Source organism: Pseudochaenichthys georgianus, chromosome 17, assembly GCF_902827115.2.
Source record: "Pseudochaenichthys georgianus chromosome 17, fPseGeo1.2, whole genome shotgun sequence".
Classification (NCBI taxonomy): Eukaryota; Metazoa; Chordata; class Actinopteri; order Perciformes; family Channichthyidae; genus Pseudochaenichthys; species Pseudochaenichthys georgianus.
The window spans coordinates 7,599,480-7,616,727 of NC_047519.1; the positions used below are offsets into that span (position 1 = coordinate 7,599,480).

General features: G+C 40.6%; 1 protein-coding gene, 1 long non-coding RNA gene and 1 pseudogene across 6 annotated transcripts in view; all 3 read left to right on the plus strand.

The window, feature by feature from the left end:
- Positions 1–7,580: 7,580 nt before the first annotated feature.
- LOC117462155 (nucleolin-like) lies at positions 7,581–12,329 on the plus strand (annotated as a pseudogene).
- A 334-nt stretch (positions 12,330–12,663) lies between these two features.
- Positions 12,664–14,871, plus strand: LOC117462410 (uncharacterized). The gene is made up of 2 exons (XR_004553818.2): positions 12,664–12,753; positions 14,558–14,871. It is a non-coding gene; the product is annotated as an uncharacterized lncRNA (long non-coding RNA).
- A 317-nt stretch (positions 14,872–15,188) lies between these two features.
- Positions 15,189–17,248, plus strand: part of LOC117462263 (polyamine-transporting ATPase 13A3-like) — a 48,439-nt gene continuing 46,379 nt past the window's right edge. For 3 of the 5 annotated variants that reach the window (XM_034104405.2, XM_034104408.2, XM_071206461.1), the window contains exon 1: positions 15,189–15,485. The gene's annotated coding sequence lies outside the window, so the exon portion shown is untranslated. The remainder of the gene's footprint in view (positions 15,486–17,248) is intronic. The other 2 variants (XM_034104407.2, XM_034104406.2) reach the window with 1 other exon arrangement.

Consider the following 17,248-nt stretch of genomic DNA (forward strand, 5'->3'; position numbering starts at 1 on the left):
CTAATCCAAAACCCGGTGTCCTTTAGTGACCTCACATCCTGTTTTCATCACTTCCTTCTGAATGGACCGGTTTGGGACGGTCCTATCTCCGCGCGGCGTGGAGCTGTGTTGTGTTGGCGCGTGTCTGCAGACACATGTTCGATCTCCAGTGTTGCTAGGCTGCTGAACGGGGCACGCGAGCTAACTTTTGATGCAACCGTTAGTTCACCTGACTATGCAACGTATCGTGCATTGATTGAGAAGAGAAAAGTGTCGGTAAGTTGTTAATTTGCGTGAATTCGATGTTTTTCACACGGTGTTCATTTTCAGTCATGTAACAGTTAAGGTAAAGGAGCTCCATCACGGCTCAACAAGGAACTTGTGAAAAAGAAACAACTTTGTAACAAACGTGTCAAACAGTGACTGCAAATGGCTCCTCATTCACTGTTTGGTGATGCAATACTGTTGAAACTGGGATTGTTTGTTTTTCTCTCTGATAGGAAACTTCTAACTTGAGCTTGTTCTCCCTTTTCTCATTTTAAACATGTTGTTTACGTAAGTATCTGTAAAAACTCTACCCTTTAACTTCAGGTTAAATAACTGAGTTTGTTTTGGTTAGTGGGATTTGTTGGAAAGTGATGGAAGTGGTAGGTGCTACAGTGTAAAATACTGTAACAAGTACACGAGTCGTATTCATGGTATACAAGTAAAGCCACAACACTCTTGGCCTCATATTATGCTTAAAGTCTACTGAAAGTCAAAGTACTCCATGCAGAATGGCCCATTACAGAATAATTATAATATCACTTTAATAATAGAGCTGTAGGCTACTGTTACAATACTGGAATGTTCTAGCATTACAATTATTCATGCTTTGTGTCCATAACCTTAATGTTTTAGCTGCAAGCAGATTAATGTCGGTATTATTTCTTGAAAAAAAGGTAACTCGGCATGAGAGAAATCAACAAACTACATCTAAAGTAACTAAAGACCAACATATCCGATGCATTGATCAATCAACTAGGCAGTTCTAATAAATATAATGTCAGTGTGCCAATTGTAAATTTAAGTTGAAAAAAAAGCACATTATTTAGGGGAGGCATGAGTTGAGTCATGTAAAAACTTGTTTATAAAGTTATGTCGGGTCGCAATGGGGACCCCCGTGCCACTGTTTCTGGATTGGGATCTGGACCTTTGCTGCTCTAGGACTGTTACATAGTTGTTTTGAAGCCAGCCCGGTGTAGCTTTGGCTTTATGTTTGGAGTCTTTGTCCGGCTGGAAAATAAATCTTATCCAAAGTCCCCGTTGGCTTGCAGACTGCAGCAGTGTTTCTAACAGGATTTCTATGTATTTATATGCTGCAATATTTACTTTATTTTACTGCATGATGCTGCCACCACAAGAGGGATGGTGAAACTGTTAGATTTGTCATGGACGATTGGTTTTCTCTTTGAAAAGTTATATAAATGTAATTTAATAAAGTTTCATATTAACTGTGGAGGAAGTGTCTAAAATATGAATTTGGAGCTGGACCTTTCTGATATAAGATTTAATTGCATTATCTTGGCCCAATTAATGCATAATTTCAATATTATCTCTAAATCTACAGAAACCCCCCCAAACATCAGTCATTCAACTTACTTGGTAACAATAGCTGTACAGAAGTGCACAAAATAACTATTACATTTGGTATTTGTAATTTTTATTTAAAGAGCAATTATCCATATTCAAGTTGTGTTTCACAAAGACGGCTAAATAACGACATACAAGCCCTAAATGATCAAGCTGTCTTAAATGAAAACAAATCACACACTTTTGTGTATAAATAAACAGTATAGTGTAGAGAAAGGTAAGAAAAAGAAACCATTTAGTTTTTTACAGAAATAATCGTAAGTTAAAAGGCAATAGAAACTTAAGTTAAATCTGGAAATCTCCAATAAAAGTATCATTTTTTCCAGCTGCGCTTGTGGAACAGAAAAATACCTGTGCCCAAGTTTCTCAAAATAAGTACGGGAGCGGAGTTCAGTGATATATAGATGTGAGAGAGATCCTTGAACCTGGCAGGAGACAGTTTAACAATGCTAAAAAGAACAGTGCAGCGCTCAATAAAATCATGTCTTATCATACATCTATACATGTAAATATCACAGTTGTACAATCACAGATGTAAAATACCAGGCGACCGCATACATGATAGTGCTTGGCTGTGAGTCAAACATTACTGTAGGTGTGGCAGTTATTGAGCAGTAACATTTGCATGGTGCAAAGGTTCCATGTTTCACGGCCCACCCTGTCCTGGATCAACGCTTCACATCCAAGAGTGTCGCACTAATGTGTCAATACAATTGTCAGTGAGTCGACATGTCGGTGTGTTAAAAGGCTCAGTTAAGTCCTACAGAAGTTCACTCAATCAAATCAATGCAATCAAGCATTGATTCTATCTCAATGCTTTTATCTGGTTAAATAAAGGTTAAATAAAAAGCCAGAGTAACGCCATATTTCAACTATTGACTGAGCTAATATTCCAGGAAATGTATGTGGACAACATCTAAAAGGTTTCAAAAACAAGACAATGAATGTACCAGAAGCTTTTCACCAAGTCTCAAGACGTGACTGGTATGAAGATAGGGAATATCTTTTCCTCCGGATTAATACCAGGTAGATGAGGTTTACTCAATGGTGTTACTATGTTGAACGCTAAACAAACGTCTGTTAGTATTTGTGAGGATTACTGGAATATTCACTTCTGTTTTGGGGGGTTTATTTTCAGTTTGCAAAGTTATTAAACTTGGCCATTTCAAGTCCTTGACTGTTATTAGCATTGCAGCATGTTTGCTGACCAGACAGAGTAGAGGCTTCTGTGATAAGAAAGCGTCCGTGAGTAAACCACCCATTGGAGTTCCAGTAAAGAAAATGATCTCTCTTCGCTTTTTTCTTCTCAGTTGTTGAACTTCAGACAGAATGAAGACGAAAGAGCCGACGATTATAAACCAGGGACTGGAGGATGAGATGGTAAATATCAATTTCGGTTCTAATCTGAATTCCTTTATCAGTCCCGCAGCGAGGACATTTACAGCGTTACAGCAAAAGTGGCATAGCAGGGGAAAAAGGCATGTATAAGAAAAAAGAAAGACAATGAGTAAACTACCATGGCTAAAGAAATGTGTAGCAGCAATTTAAGTAAAACTAAGTGACATAAATAGCATATTAAAATATTGCGACCACAATAAAAATGATTGGGACATTTATGAAAATATAATTGTTTTACGTAAAGTGGTCATAGCACTGTCTCTATATTGCACATTTCAGGTTTATTGCTTAATAAAAGAGCAGTTTTGGGTGGAGGGTGTCAATAACCAATAAGTTAAGAAATGCACAATGCATATACCCAGTTTTTTTTATAGTTTTCGTGGGAAAACACTAGATAAAGTAAGAAAAGATGATGGTTATCACTTTTGTTTTTGCGTGTTTACTGTAAAGCTGTTAGCTTAGCTTTAGCAAGAAGAAGAAGCTAACACAGCTAGCTGGGCTAAATCTGCCAATCAGGGCTTTTAAATCTCACCTATGTTTGGTAAACATCAAACTTATTTTCTAAACATCAGAGTTCTCAATTATATGCAATCAGCTAAAAACCAAAAACACCACTAGATTTAAATGAACACATTTTTGCATCTTAAAGGTGGGGTAGGTAATTCACTTCTAGAAACGCTTTTTGTTATATTCCATGGAATGCTCTCAACATCCCGATAGCAATGAATGTATGAAATGCTTTGACACTAAATACATAAATGTCATCTGTGGAAGCCGTAGTACTGTAAAAAGCAACGACCAGGAAGGAAGTCTGAAGGAAGGGGCATATTTTTTCCGACTGTATTTTCAATTCTAGCACTCGAGCTGGTTTCTCCAAATGACCCTACCTCACCTTTAAGTATGTCCACTCTAATTCAAGGTGGCAATCACCAGTATGTGATAAGACATATTGCCAAGAGTGCTTATCAAGCAGAGTGGACTGTAATCCACTTACATTTCTGGAACTGATTATCCGATTGTTTTTGGACAAATGGCCGTTCTTGAGTGAAACATAACTCTTGAATCCAAATACGCCGTTAATCGGCTACTGAAAATAGTCCCAACAATAAATATGTATTCCTGTTGAAGCAAAGTTTGTTCTAGGTTACAGTGAAATTACTTTACTTAAAAAATATTAAAACATTTTAAACTCTAGAATGAGAACAGGCCTTTTCCACAGACGACACTAGAGTAGGAAACGTGTAAATAATACATTTAGGGTACAGTTGTAAAAATGTAAATTATATTTCGACTGAATTCCATTTAGCTGCTTCAGTTTCAGGGTCCTGGTATTTGCGTGTTACTGGATAGCCCGCTTTCCAGGGGCTATTGAGGCTGCGGCCCCACGAGGACGAAAACGGCTAAACGCCATAGGATTAACGCAATCGCAAACGGCTTCCGTCCACATGCAATAATTATCTGGATAGTGTGCCCACACGAGACCGCTCCGTTTAGCTTCCAACCGATGGAGAAGCTGCAGTACATATGCCGAGCCTGTACGTGGCGCTGTAACTTCCTCCACAAAAGCAGCGAAGAAGCATGTTGTCATGGTTGCCCTTCTGTTTATTCTCCGCGGTGGGGGCCGAGGGAACCGGGCAGAGTTTTTCGCCAGTCAGCGTGTATTAAAGTTGAAATCTTCCGGACACAATTATAAAAGTGCCGGTCAAAGGTCTTCTTTGTTATTTATTGAGCTTTTAAAACAAATGAATAAACGACTCTATATAATATAATGATAAAATACACGGAGCCTCTCTTTTTCCTCCCTCTCTTCAGACAGCGTCAGTGTCTGTCTCATGCAGCAGCTCATCCAGTAATGAGTGACCCGGCCGACAGTAAAATAAACATTGTTATAACTAGTTTAGGGAGTTTGAGAGGTAATTAAAATAGCTAAGGGTGATGATCTGACTTGAAGTGTGTGTTTTGCTGCAGCGGGAGGAGCTGCAGGGGAGCAGAGCTGGTGTCTCCGTCCTGTCAGATTAGACTTCACTCGCGAGAGAAAGATAATAATCTGAATTCAGGGTGCAGTTTACTTTGACGCGGGGGTGAGCAGCAGAGGTGGGGAGAGGCGGGGCTATTGCCTCATCATTATTGCTGTAGATGTTGCACAAACAACTGTAGCATGGTCAATAGCGTCCGGAGCACGATAGCAACTCTGCGATCCGCCATTGTTGTTGTTGTTGTTGGTGGCGAAACACTTCAGCACTGGCGCGGGGTAAGCGGAGGTGAGCAGAAGAGGTGGGGAGAGGCGGGGCTATTGCGCAATCACTATCAGTGATCTGAAAATGTCCGTATAGGGCGCACACACGGAGCCGTTTGGACCCCCCAGAGAGCTGCGTATGCCTTTCTATCCACCTTGGGACCCGTTGTCGTTTCCTCAGTCGTTTAGTGCCCATATTCGGTTCGTCCTCGTGGGGCCGAACGGTCTATATGACACTAAACAGTAACGCAAACGACCGAATTCGTCCTCGTGGGGCCGCAGCCTGAGATGAGAAGGTTAGCCAGTCATTTAGAGAGAAGTGTTACCCTTCAGCGTGTTTACATGAGTGTGTGTCCGTGCAGGAGGTGTGGGGTTATCGGCCCTGTGTATGGAAGATGATCCTGGTGGGTGTAGGGACCGTGTGCTCCGGGGGTCTCCTGCTGCTCCTACTCTACTGGCTGCCTGAGTGGGGCGTTAAGGGTACCTGCACACACACCTCGCTGAGAGACGCACACACACTCTTGCTCAGGACCACGGTAGGAAAACGGCAGAAATTGCTTTCTTTTTTTTTACACAATTTACTTGTTTTACACATTTTTCTCTGCTCGAGTGCATTATATGACTTTACATTTCATTTAGCCGACCATTTTGGCAACCGCAACACGTACAACAACTGCAATCAGTCATTATATATAAACAGCAGTGAGCCGAAGATACCGCAACCTGAGCTGCTGTTCCAGTTATAATTCTGTATTCAAAAAGTTTGTTTTAGTCAGGTGTATATTCAAATATTTGAAATGTAGAGTGTTTAAGTGTCTTAGAATATTATGACATAAGTATTGCCTTCTCATCTCAAGTTTTTACATTTTTGGATCAATGCTTTTTTCACACAAGTTTGGTGCAAGTTTTGAACAGTTTTGGACCAGTCAAAAGTGATGGCAAATGGTCAAAGGACACCGCATTAGGAAACCCAAGACCTTGAAGAATACCATAGGAAAATGAATACTGCGATTTGGCAGTAAAGATGTGACTTTTGGAGATTTCTTTAAGAATTGCATTATTTGATCATAATAATAATAATAAATTCGATTTATATAAAGCAACCTTCATTGCTCACAGCAATCCCCAGGCGCTACAGGAGGCATACTAAAACAAACAAAGTTTAATCAAAAAGCTTTTTAAAAGAGGTTTTAAAGCCTTTCTTGAAGGCGTCGGTGGTCTGTGGATACTACTCCGGAGGGAAGCAGCTGCACAGAAAGCCCGATCCCCCATTGTGCGGAGTGTGGTCCTCGGGGGGCCGAAGCCGATGGTTTGGTTGTGAGCGGAGGTGGGTGTGGAGGCTTGAGATGTGAGAAGTTCCTTCAGGTATGAAGGAGCGTTCCCGTGTGGATGCACTGATGGGTCCAGTAGTGCGATCCTGAACGAGACAGGAAGCCAGTGGAGGGAATGAAGGACGGGTGTGATGTGGTTGTACTTTCTCACCCTCATTCAGGGTTCCTAGGCGGCACTGTTCTGTACGTATTGGAGCTTCTGAAGGCTCCCGCTAGGACCCCGATGAGGAGAGCGTTGCTGTGATCGAGCCTTGAGGAGACGAAGGCATGGACCAGGTGTTCTGCATCTGACAGGGAGAGTGTGGGGCGGAGCTTTGCAATGTTCCTGAGGTGGTAGAAGGAGGTTTTGCACAGGTGTCTGATATGGGTCAAAGGTCAGATGTCAAATCTTACACCCAGGTTGGTAACTGCTGTGGAGAGGGGTATGTTTAGTCCAGAAAGGTCATGTGAGTTATGGGGGATGACTGGGCCCGGTTTGGTGTGCCAACTAAAATAGCTTCTGTTTTGGATTTTGGATTGATCGTGGAATGACGAACACTTTTGGCAACAGATAGAAGAAGACTCTTATTGTCAATATACCAAAAGGTCACAACAGATCATTTAATACAGTACGTTTAAAAAAGAGATTTACTCCAGCGTGTGCTAACCTATGTCTTCGTTCACAGAAGTGAGTTCAGTCTGGTGCCGCTGCTCACTAATCATCCTGACATGTGTTACGTTCTTTTGGCGAACACTGTAGCACTCTCCTGATTACATGACACTTGTTAGACGCTTTTATCCAAAGCGAAGGCACTCACACACTCAATACTGTGGGCGAAGTGTCTCAGGGACTGCAGTGGGGTTTGAACCTGTGACCCCCTGATCCCAACACCAACGCAGAATCCACTGCACCACACGCCTCCTACTGATGATGTGTGATCTCACAGCCAAGGAAAACAAAAGCTATTCTTTATATTGCTAAACAGGACGAGTTCAGTCGATGGTTTCGAGCCAAAGTCCACGTGATGTTGGCTCCGGGGAGGGAACCCTTCGACAGCTTGGATCGGATGTCCACAGCTCCGCTGCCGAACGGAGCCGGAGACTACGGTATCAGCGCTGCGCACGACGAGCATCATGGGAAATATGAGGCGCCTGTTCAGGTGCCTCATATTGAAACGGTTGCTGCTTTTTCACATTATTTGTTGCTCCCATGTGTGGCTGTCCCACAGACAATACTAAATATGTCTCTCCCTTTCTTTCTGTAGATCCTCTACTTCACCCACCATAGCACCAAATACTACTGGAACGATATGATGCAGAACTTTGAGTTCTATATGTAAGAGTCCCTCTGAAACACCATGCGCTTTTATTTGGAAATGTTTTACCTTCTTGCTGAACAAACTAAATGTATGGAAAGCAATCGAGGAAGATCTTTTTCTGCTGATACATTATATCATTTGCATCTGTATATAATTTTTTTGTTTAAGAGAATAACAAGTGATTTTCTTTCATTGGTGAAACGGGAAAGAAAAATTTTCAGGATAATATTCTTGGAAGTTGGTGAAAAAAGTGAAATAAACTAATTATTGAATGAGAAACAGGTTTTAGTGAGACACTTGGTCATTTCAGATGGTTTCTCCGTGTGATATACCATTTGATGGTGTTTATTGATATTGCAGTGGAATGTTCATTCTTAATCAGTTCTTAAGTCCTACTTAGAGTACTATAGTAATCTTGTGGCCGAAATGATTATCAAAACTACGCAACAAAATATCACTCGCATTCACAGATGAAAAAGAAAGTAGTATCAAAACCGACCCTGACAGATTCTTTTGACCCGTTTCACAGATGGAAACCATGAACATAGAAGGGTTATACTTGTTAAAACATTATAGTTTCACCTGGTATCAAGTAACTCACACGGAACAAAACAAAACACAATGATTTAGAACAGATTTCAATCTCTCTCTGCAGGCCTTTCAGGGCTTCTGTAAAAGTGTGTTATTTAATACTTGAAACTGTGTGTATTATTCACATGAAATGAATGCGTGTGCCTTCTAGAGGCTTGGAGGATGTGAAGGTGAGCTGCGCGAGCATCCACTCCGACCACAGCGCTGGCCTGTCTAAAACACTGCAGGACTACAGGTACACGCATGCAAGCATCTTTCCTGCAGATCATTCTCATCACAATAACCAATATTCAAAAGTCAAATGTATTCCAATGAACTGGCAGAACATCAGAGTATGCACTTCTCCGTGTCATCGTACTTTATTGCTTTTTCTTTTTTTACCAGGAGGTTGTTCTTCGGGGAGAATGAGATTACTGTGAGAGTGCCGTCTCTGTTCAAGCTCCTAAAACTACTTCATGACACAATGCGTCCTGGTTCAAGCCATCAGATTAGACCGGTCCAGGTGAGAATCCTGCTTCTACTCCTCACGAATTATTAGTGCTGCTACGAAAACTACTGACTTAACTAACAAATTATGTTTTCTCTTGTAGGAAATATGCATTCGTAGATTTGGCCTCAGAGATGGACTTGTTGAAAGGCTTCATGTTAAATGGACATTTGATGAATGAGCTGCCCATGAAGGTTGCCAAAGCAAAAGTCAAAAGTGAAGACAAGGTGAAGCCAAAACTATCCTTTGAGGAAAAAAGAGGTAACGAGAAAATGTAGTTATTTAATTCTATGTTGTTTACCTTTTCTCCTAGTGGTGCAGCAGTAGTGTTCATTTGAACCACTAGAGGGCAGTCATTGTTGAGTTTATATAAAACTTATGTTCATATGAGTATGGTTATTTTTCAATAACCAAAATAATGGATTTGTGGGGGCTTTATACAGGAATGTAAAACACCATAAGGTCCACGGAGGTTGTTAAATATGAAATGTCTAACTTGAGGGCTGTTCTGTGTTTAGCGGCCAAAGATAGCAGATGTTTGTTTCTGAAGAATATCCCGTACGAAGCGACAACAGAAGACATTCTGAAAGTCTTCAAATTGGGAACCCTGTGTTCGTTTTCCTGGTGGAGCAGAGACCCCAAAAACAGGGTAAGAGTTTAAAAAGAAATGCTCTAAGGTTCACTTTCTAGGTACACAAAAACCTAATTGATATATTTAGTAATGTGATTGTGATGATAATGATTTGTAATCTGTACTGAATAAATAGTTTTTTCATTCTTCAACAGCATTGCCTATGTGGAGTTCCCAAACAAAGCTATGGCCAGGAAAGTGCTGCAGCAAAAACAAGGAGCCAAGATGAGTGACCGTGTTCTGATTGTGGAAAAAGTCCGAGAAAAGAAAGGGCAAGTCACCAAAACTGAAGAGAAGAAAGACGACACTAAAGGTAGATCACTGGATGTTTGGAAATGTACTCTTAATAACTGAGGTGACTTTTTTTTTTTTTGGTCATTTAAAAGTACTGCACCTCCTACGAAAACAGCACAAACATGGCTAGAAGTGGAGAGAACTGAAACATTTATTGTGTGCAGTTATTGGTAAAATGCCTAAAAAATTCAACTTTTGGGGATTTCATTCCTTTCCCCTAAAATGCGAGAAAACGTAATCTCTAAATATGCAACTTTTTTGCCAAGTGCCCCAAAGTTTTATAAATATCGGGGAGTTTACAGTGTCATCACCTATGTAACACTCCTGCTTCTATTGGCTACCTCTCCAACCCATTGTACGGGATAGGCTAAGGGGCTCGGACATCTCTAAGCGATTGACCAAGAAATATACATATGAACCTGAGGAGAGAATAATAGGGTCCCTTTAAACACACTTTGTTGTCTCTTCTGTGTGTGAATGGCCTGCAGCTCAGCTGAAGTTTCACCTCATTTACTGAAACCGTTCATGATTTCCATCTCCGTCAGGAACACATAATTGCATTTATTTTAAGGGAGCAGACGGTTTTACTTTTGTTGACTTTTGAAATAGAGCATGAAGTGGTTTTATGAAGTGAAATATCACTATTTTAAGCAAAGTTTTACGTTTTCTGACAGAAGCATTTGCACATTATAAATCAGGCTGTCATTTTTGTTTTTAGAATTCCTGGCTATGATAAATTGCGTTATTTTCGCCCTAAAAATCTGAAAAGAAAACATGCCTTTCACACACCTGCAGGCCATTTTTTGGGTTCAGAGCAGTAATAGCGTTAGACTTTTTCGTTGTCCGTCATTTTGACGGACAGGATCGTAACATTTCCGTCATAATCCATTATATCCGTCGTTTTATTTTTCATGTTTTAATGATGAGATGAGACCTATTTAATATTTATGTTTGGGTACTGAGCAGCCAAATGTTCATTCATGTTTTAATGATTCATACAGAACTTTTAAGGGCATGGAGAGAAAAAAAGAATGAAACAGAGTGTGGTCACTTTTCATGTCAACACGAACATGAATGATTTATTTTTTTCCTGCACTGACGGCACAGCAGAGGGGGCAGAGGCCGCTAAAACACCACGACCATTGTGCCTAAACAGGCAAATATGAACAATGCCATCGTTTTAAACGAGACAATTACAATCAAAATATGAAAAAAAAAAATCCAAGAACAACTCCATTGGCCTGCTGTCGCCTAGCCTGAACGCTGATTTCTGCATCGCCGTGCACCCTCGGACAAATCCGTTACTCATCTTAGCTTCTCTACAGATGTCGCAGAACATTTTGCCATCTTCCCTCCTCAGCCACTCAAACTCTTGCTCCCACTGCACCCGGTACTCCCGCTTGAACTCCTTGCCACTTGCTTGCCCCTCTGCCGCTGGTCTTAGTCTTACTGGCTTGTCCTTCATCCTCCACCGCATCAATCCCTCTTTTCACCTCGTTTATCCACACCATCACAATTACTGGGTTTATTAAAAAAGCTTCGGATTGATCAGCTGCCGTGACATTTTGCGATTGCTAAAGCCGGTTAAACAACGAGGTCAAAAACAAGACTAGACAATAGCTACTTAATATGCACACACTCGCCACCTACTGGACAGGGGTGTGAATGACTAAATAATAGTTAGACTACAGTAGAGTACAGTAGATCGCCCTCAGTCTACCTGGCCACTAAGGATGTAATATAATGTGGGCCGCTGGTGGACTTGTTGGCGCTGTTCCGAGTTGTGTTCTAATCCGTCAAAATGACGGACTGCTTTCAGATTTTTCAGTCATTGTTAGAAAAAATCCGTCATTGGCGGAAAATATTCGGTTAACGCGACCTCTGGTTCAGAGGTTCAACTATGTTTGTTGCTGCCTTTTTAACATCTCAATATCCATCAACAAAATCTGGATTTGGCAATTTGACCTGGTGACAAATGATCTATTTTCTTTCTCACAGCTGCAGCTCATCCAAATAAAACCTTATTTGTGAGCAATCTGCCTTTCAATGTGCAAGAAAAAACCTCAAGAAAATGTTTGCGAAAGCCATTAGTATCAACCTGCCTAAAAGCCAAGGCAAACCAAAAAGGTAAGTACATGTTCACTTCACCTTTCAAATAAAGAAAGCATTTGCCTGTTCTCAAGAACATCTGTAATCCTCTGCAGGTTTGCGTTTGTTGAGTTTGCATCCGCGGCACACGCGGAGAAGGCCCTGCAGTCATCCCAGAAATTGACAATTTCCAAAAGGGAGATCAAAGTACAATTTTGCGACAAGAAAGAAGGGTCTGCACAGGCTAAATGTATGTGGGATTGTTTATGTTCTATTATCCATGTAGTTACTGCAAATCATACATTGGAAGTGTTTCCAAAGCCACAATGTGTTTTTCCCCCATTTAGACTCATTAAAAACTTGATCGTCATGGGCCTCGCTGAGAAGACGACTGCCGAGACTCTTAAAAGTGCCTTTGAAGGAGCTTCAAGTGCAAGAGTCACTGTAGATAAAGAGACGGGAGTTTCAAAAAAGTGGGTAGCCTCACGTTTTTTTGTCATCATTTTAACATGTTTTTTCGATTATTCTGGAAGTCCGATTTACACTGACTTGTGTCAATTGAAATGTTTTTCAGTTTTGGCTTTGTAGAGTTTGAGAGTGAAGACCACTGCAAAGCTGGTAAAGAAACCATGGAGGACTGTGAGATCGATGGCAGCAAAGTGACGGTGACTTATGCAAAGGTCCAGGCTGCGAAAGTCTGACACTCCCCTCCAAGCCCCCCCAGGCACCTGGTGAGAAGTCTGCCGGTCAGGCAGGCAAACACAAACGTGGGAAAGGAAAAAAGAAAGGTAATGTTTGAGTTCAACTGGCGTGTATCAAGGTCTCATTGTAGTTGTATGCTCATAAGAAGAATTTGAGAAGAAAAAATATCTAATTAGTGTTATTTTTTTATAGTAACACTGGATTTAGTGGGCTACTGATAACGTCAAAGGGGACTAGTCGACAAACATGCAATGAATGATCCGTAGTTCCCCTCATTTGCAGAGCATCTTTTTACGCGTTGTTTTTTTGTATAGTAACTCTTTTGTTTTTGGCTAAATCTCTGCTTTCAACCTCAACTCAAACACACGTTATGCCTTCTATCCAGAACCAAGTAGCAACCAAGTTAGTCCTGTTCCAGCTAGTCCTGGGATATTTCTATGTTCTGGAAAAATGGGAAACATTCTGGGCTAATGTATCCGTGTTTACTGAGCAGCATACTTTTTGTGTTTGGTTGTTTAGTTTGTAAAAGGTTATTTCCTCGGCGCATCTGTAACATCTTTTTGTGGACATATGAAGTATGACATCATGGTGGGAAAAAACCCGGTATTCACAAGATTAGAAAGCCCTGATAGAGACATATTTGCAATTTACATTTCACAGCTACAGAGCCAGATAATTGCCTGGGCGGTTAGTTTGGAGGACACCAAAAACGAAGCTAAAAGAATATTGGAATAACATTCAAACACAACTTTATATATGTTAATGTTGCTGTGTCTTCTATGTTTAAATAAGCAAGTGGCCAACAATTAGGCCTAAAAATGATTTTAAAGGTCCCATGTCGTGCTTTTCCGGTTATTACCCGTCCCCTTGTGTTATGAAGGTTTGTCTGCATGTAAACGTGTCAAACCCTCAAAGTGCACCCTGTAGCGAGTAAAACTCTAATGCAGAAAAGACCTGTCTGTGCTGCCCCAGAACGCCTTGTTGGAGATTTCTCTTTTTCCATTGTTTACTTCTTGGGTATAGTGACGTATTTCGGGTATAGTGACGTAATGTAACGTCCGCGGAGCCGGTACGTTTGGACCAATCCGCGGACTTCCTCACACACACACACACACACACTCGGCAGGACGTTGCGAGGCACGCTGCTGCGAGGAGCGGGACACTGTGAGCTGGCTCACTGGTGTGGGGTCGGCGAGACACCGCGGAACTCAGCCTGGGCATACACACAAACTCCCAGCCAGGCTGCGGGTGTGTGTGTGTTTCGGGCTGGGTTTCGCTGTGTCTCGCTGTCTCGCAGACGACCACTGGGCTCACGGGGGGGGGGGAGCTCCAACAAGCCGTGTAGGACAGAGAGTGAATACACACTATACAGAGATGCTGTGAGAAACCAATGTGAGTTTGGAAAATTACAATGTAAATCTATTCTAGTCGACCTCAACAATGGAGTTATGATCAGTAGAAATGACCATGACATGGGACCTTTAATAAATGCATTGCACCTTCTTTTTTGGCAGCTTCTTTTAGAAAATATTTGTACTGTCCTTGCATATGACGCTTTGAAATACTCAGCTGTTTTTACATTGCATTTAGCTGACGCTTTTATCCAAAGCGACTTACAATAAGTGCATTCGACCAAGAAGATACAAACTTGAAGAAAACAGAATCATATAAGTTTGAGAGAGCCAAAACATTTCAAGTGCTACTCAACTGGTTTTAGATAAGCCAGTCCTTTGTTAGTATAAAGCTGTTGCTTGCTCATGTTGTTCATTGTCATTAGAGGGCTAGTTTTTTGTGCAACTTTAATTTACTGTCTTATATTGATTATTGACTGGTTTAGCTTGATGTTTCTTGTGTAAATAAAACATTTTTTCTGCCTTGGTTCTCCTTCAGGTAAAAAATCTGGAGCTGTCGCGCCACAGGATGCTGTTAAAGAAGTTGAAAATAAAGGCTAACTGGTCTGGGAAAAGTTAAACAGAAATGAATCTAAAAACTGTCCAGTTCTTTTGATTATGTAAGGTTGTGAAAATGTAATGAGCATTGTTAGTCCTACCTGTTTTTAAGACACGTAACACCTTGTAGATGATCATATATTTGACTTTAAACCTTCCACTTTATAACTTTTATGAACAGATGTTAAAAAAAACTCCTTATCAAATGTTGTTGTTAAAAGATTAATTGTGAAGATAAACTATATTTGAATCCCCCACCAGCTGTGTATTTGAGTTTGTTGTAACATCTGTAGTGAAGAACCAAAAGGTTATGCAAGGACTAAAATCTCAGCCAAGTCACTGAAAACTTCTCAGCCACTGACCTGAAATAACTCCTAGCTAAACATGCCAGATCCTCCCGCTAATAACTAAATGAAGCAGTATTCCCCCTTTTATTTATTTTTTGCAAGGTTTTCTTTTATTAAAGAATGACTCGTGTAAGATAGCAGGGATGACACGTAAAGGGGTTCACCCGCGTCCGCCGCACGAACTGAGCCTCAGTACATGAGGGGCCGTCACCCTTTCCCCCCTCTTGCACACGTCGCCACACTTCGATTTATTACAACTTGTAGCAACTAATCCAAAACCCGGTGTCCTTTAGTGACCTCACATCCTGTTTTCATCACTTCCTTCTGAATGGACCGGTTTGGGACGGTCCTATCTCCGCGCGGCGTGGAGCTGTGTTGTGTTGGCGCGTGTCTGCAGACACATGTTCGATCTCCAGTGTTGCTAGGCTGCTGAACGGGGCACGCGAGCTAACTTTTGATGCAACCGTTAGTTCACCTGACTATGCAACGTATCGTGCATTGATTGAGAAGAGAAAAGTGTCGGTAAGTTGTTAATTTGCGTGAATTCGATGTTTTTCACACGGTGTTCATTTTCAGTCATGTAACAGTTAAGGTAAAGGAGCTCCATCACGGCTCAACAAGGAACTTGTGAAAAGAAACAACTTTGTAACAAACGTGTCAAACAGTGACTGCAAATGGCTCCTCATTCACTGTTTGGTGATGCAATACTGTTGAAACTGGGATTGTTTGTTTTTCTCTCTGATAGGAAACTTCTAACTTGAGCTTGTTCTCCCTTTTCTCATTTTAAACATGTTGTTTACGTAAGTATCTGTAAAAACTCTACCCTTTAACTTCAGGTTAAATAACTGAGTTTGTTTTGGTTAGTGGGATTTGTTGGAAAGTGATGGAAGTGGTAGGTGCTACAGTGTAAAATACTGTAACAAGTACACGAGTCGTATTCATGGTATACAAGTAAAGCCACAACACTCTTGGCCTCATATTATGCTTAAAGTCTACTGAAAGTCAAAGTACTCCATGCAGAATGGCCCATTACAGAATAATTATAATATCACTTTAATAATAGAGCTGTAGGCTACTGTTACAATACTGGAATGTTCTAGCATTACAATTATTCATGCTTTGTGTCCATAACCTTAATGTTTTAGCTGCAAGCAGATTAATGTCGGTATTATTTCTTGAAAAAAAGGTAACTCGGCATGAGAGAAATCAACAAACTACATCTAAAGTAACTAAAGACCAACATATCCGATGCATTGATCAATCAACTAGGCAGTTCTAATAAATATAATGTCAGTGTGCCAATTGTAAATTTAAGTTGAAAAAAAAGCACATTATTTAGGGGAGGCATGAGTTGAGTCATGTAAAAACTTGTTTATAAAGTTATGTCGGGTCGCAATGGGGACCCCCGTGCCACTGTTTCTGGATTGGGATCTGGACCTTTGCTGCTCTAGGACTGTTACATAGTTGTTTTGAAGCCAGCCCGGTGTAGCTTTGGCTTTATGTTTGGAGTCTTTGTCCGGCTGGAAAATAAATCTTATCCAAAGTTTGGCTTGCAGACTGCAGCAGTGTTTCTAACAGGATTTCTATGTATTTATATGCTGCAATATTTACTTTATTTTACTGCATGATGCTGCCACCACAAGAGGGATGGTGAAACTGTTAGATTTGTCATGGACGATTGGTTTTCTCTTTGAAAAGTTATATAAATGTAATTTAATAAAGTTTCATATTAACTGTGGAGGAAGTGTCTAAAATATGAATTTGGAGCTGGACCTTTCTGATATAAGATTTAATTGCATTATCTTGGCCCAATTAATGCATAATTTCAATATTATCTCTAAATCTACAGAAACCCCCCCAAACATCAGTCATTCAACTTACTTGGTAACAATAGCTGTACAGAAGTGCACAAAATAACTATTACATTTGGTATTTGTAATTTTTATTTAAAGAGCAATTATCCATATTCAAGTTGTGTTTCACAAAGACGGCTAAATAACGACATACAAGCCCTAAATGATCAAGCTGTCTTAAATGAAAACAAATCACACACTTTTGTGTATAAATAAACAGTATAGTGTAGAGAAAGGTAAGAAAAAGAAACCATTTAGTTTTTACAGAAATAATCGTAAGTTAAAAGGCAATAGAAACTTAAGTTAAATCTGGAAATCTCCAATAAAAGTATCATTTTTTCCAGCTGCGCTTGTGGAACAGAAAAATACCTGTGCCCAAGTTTCTCAAAATAAGTACGGGAGCGGAGTTCAGTGATATATAGATGTGAGAGA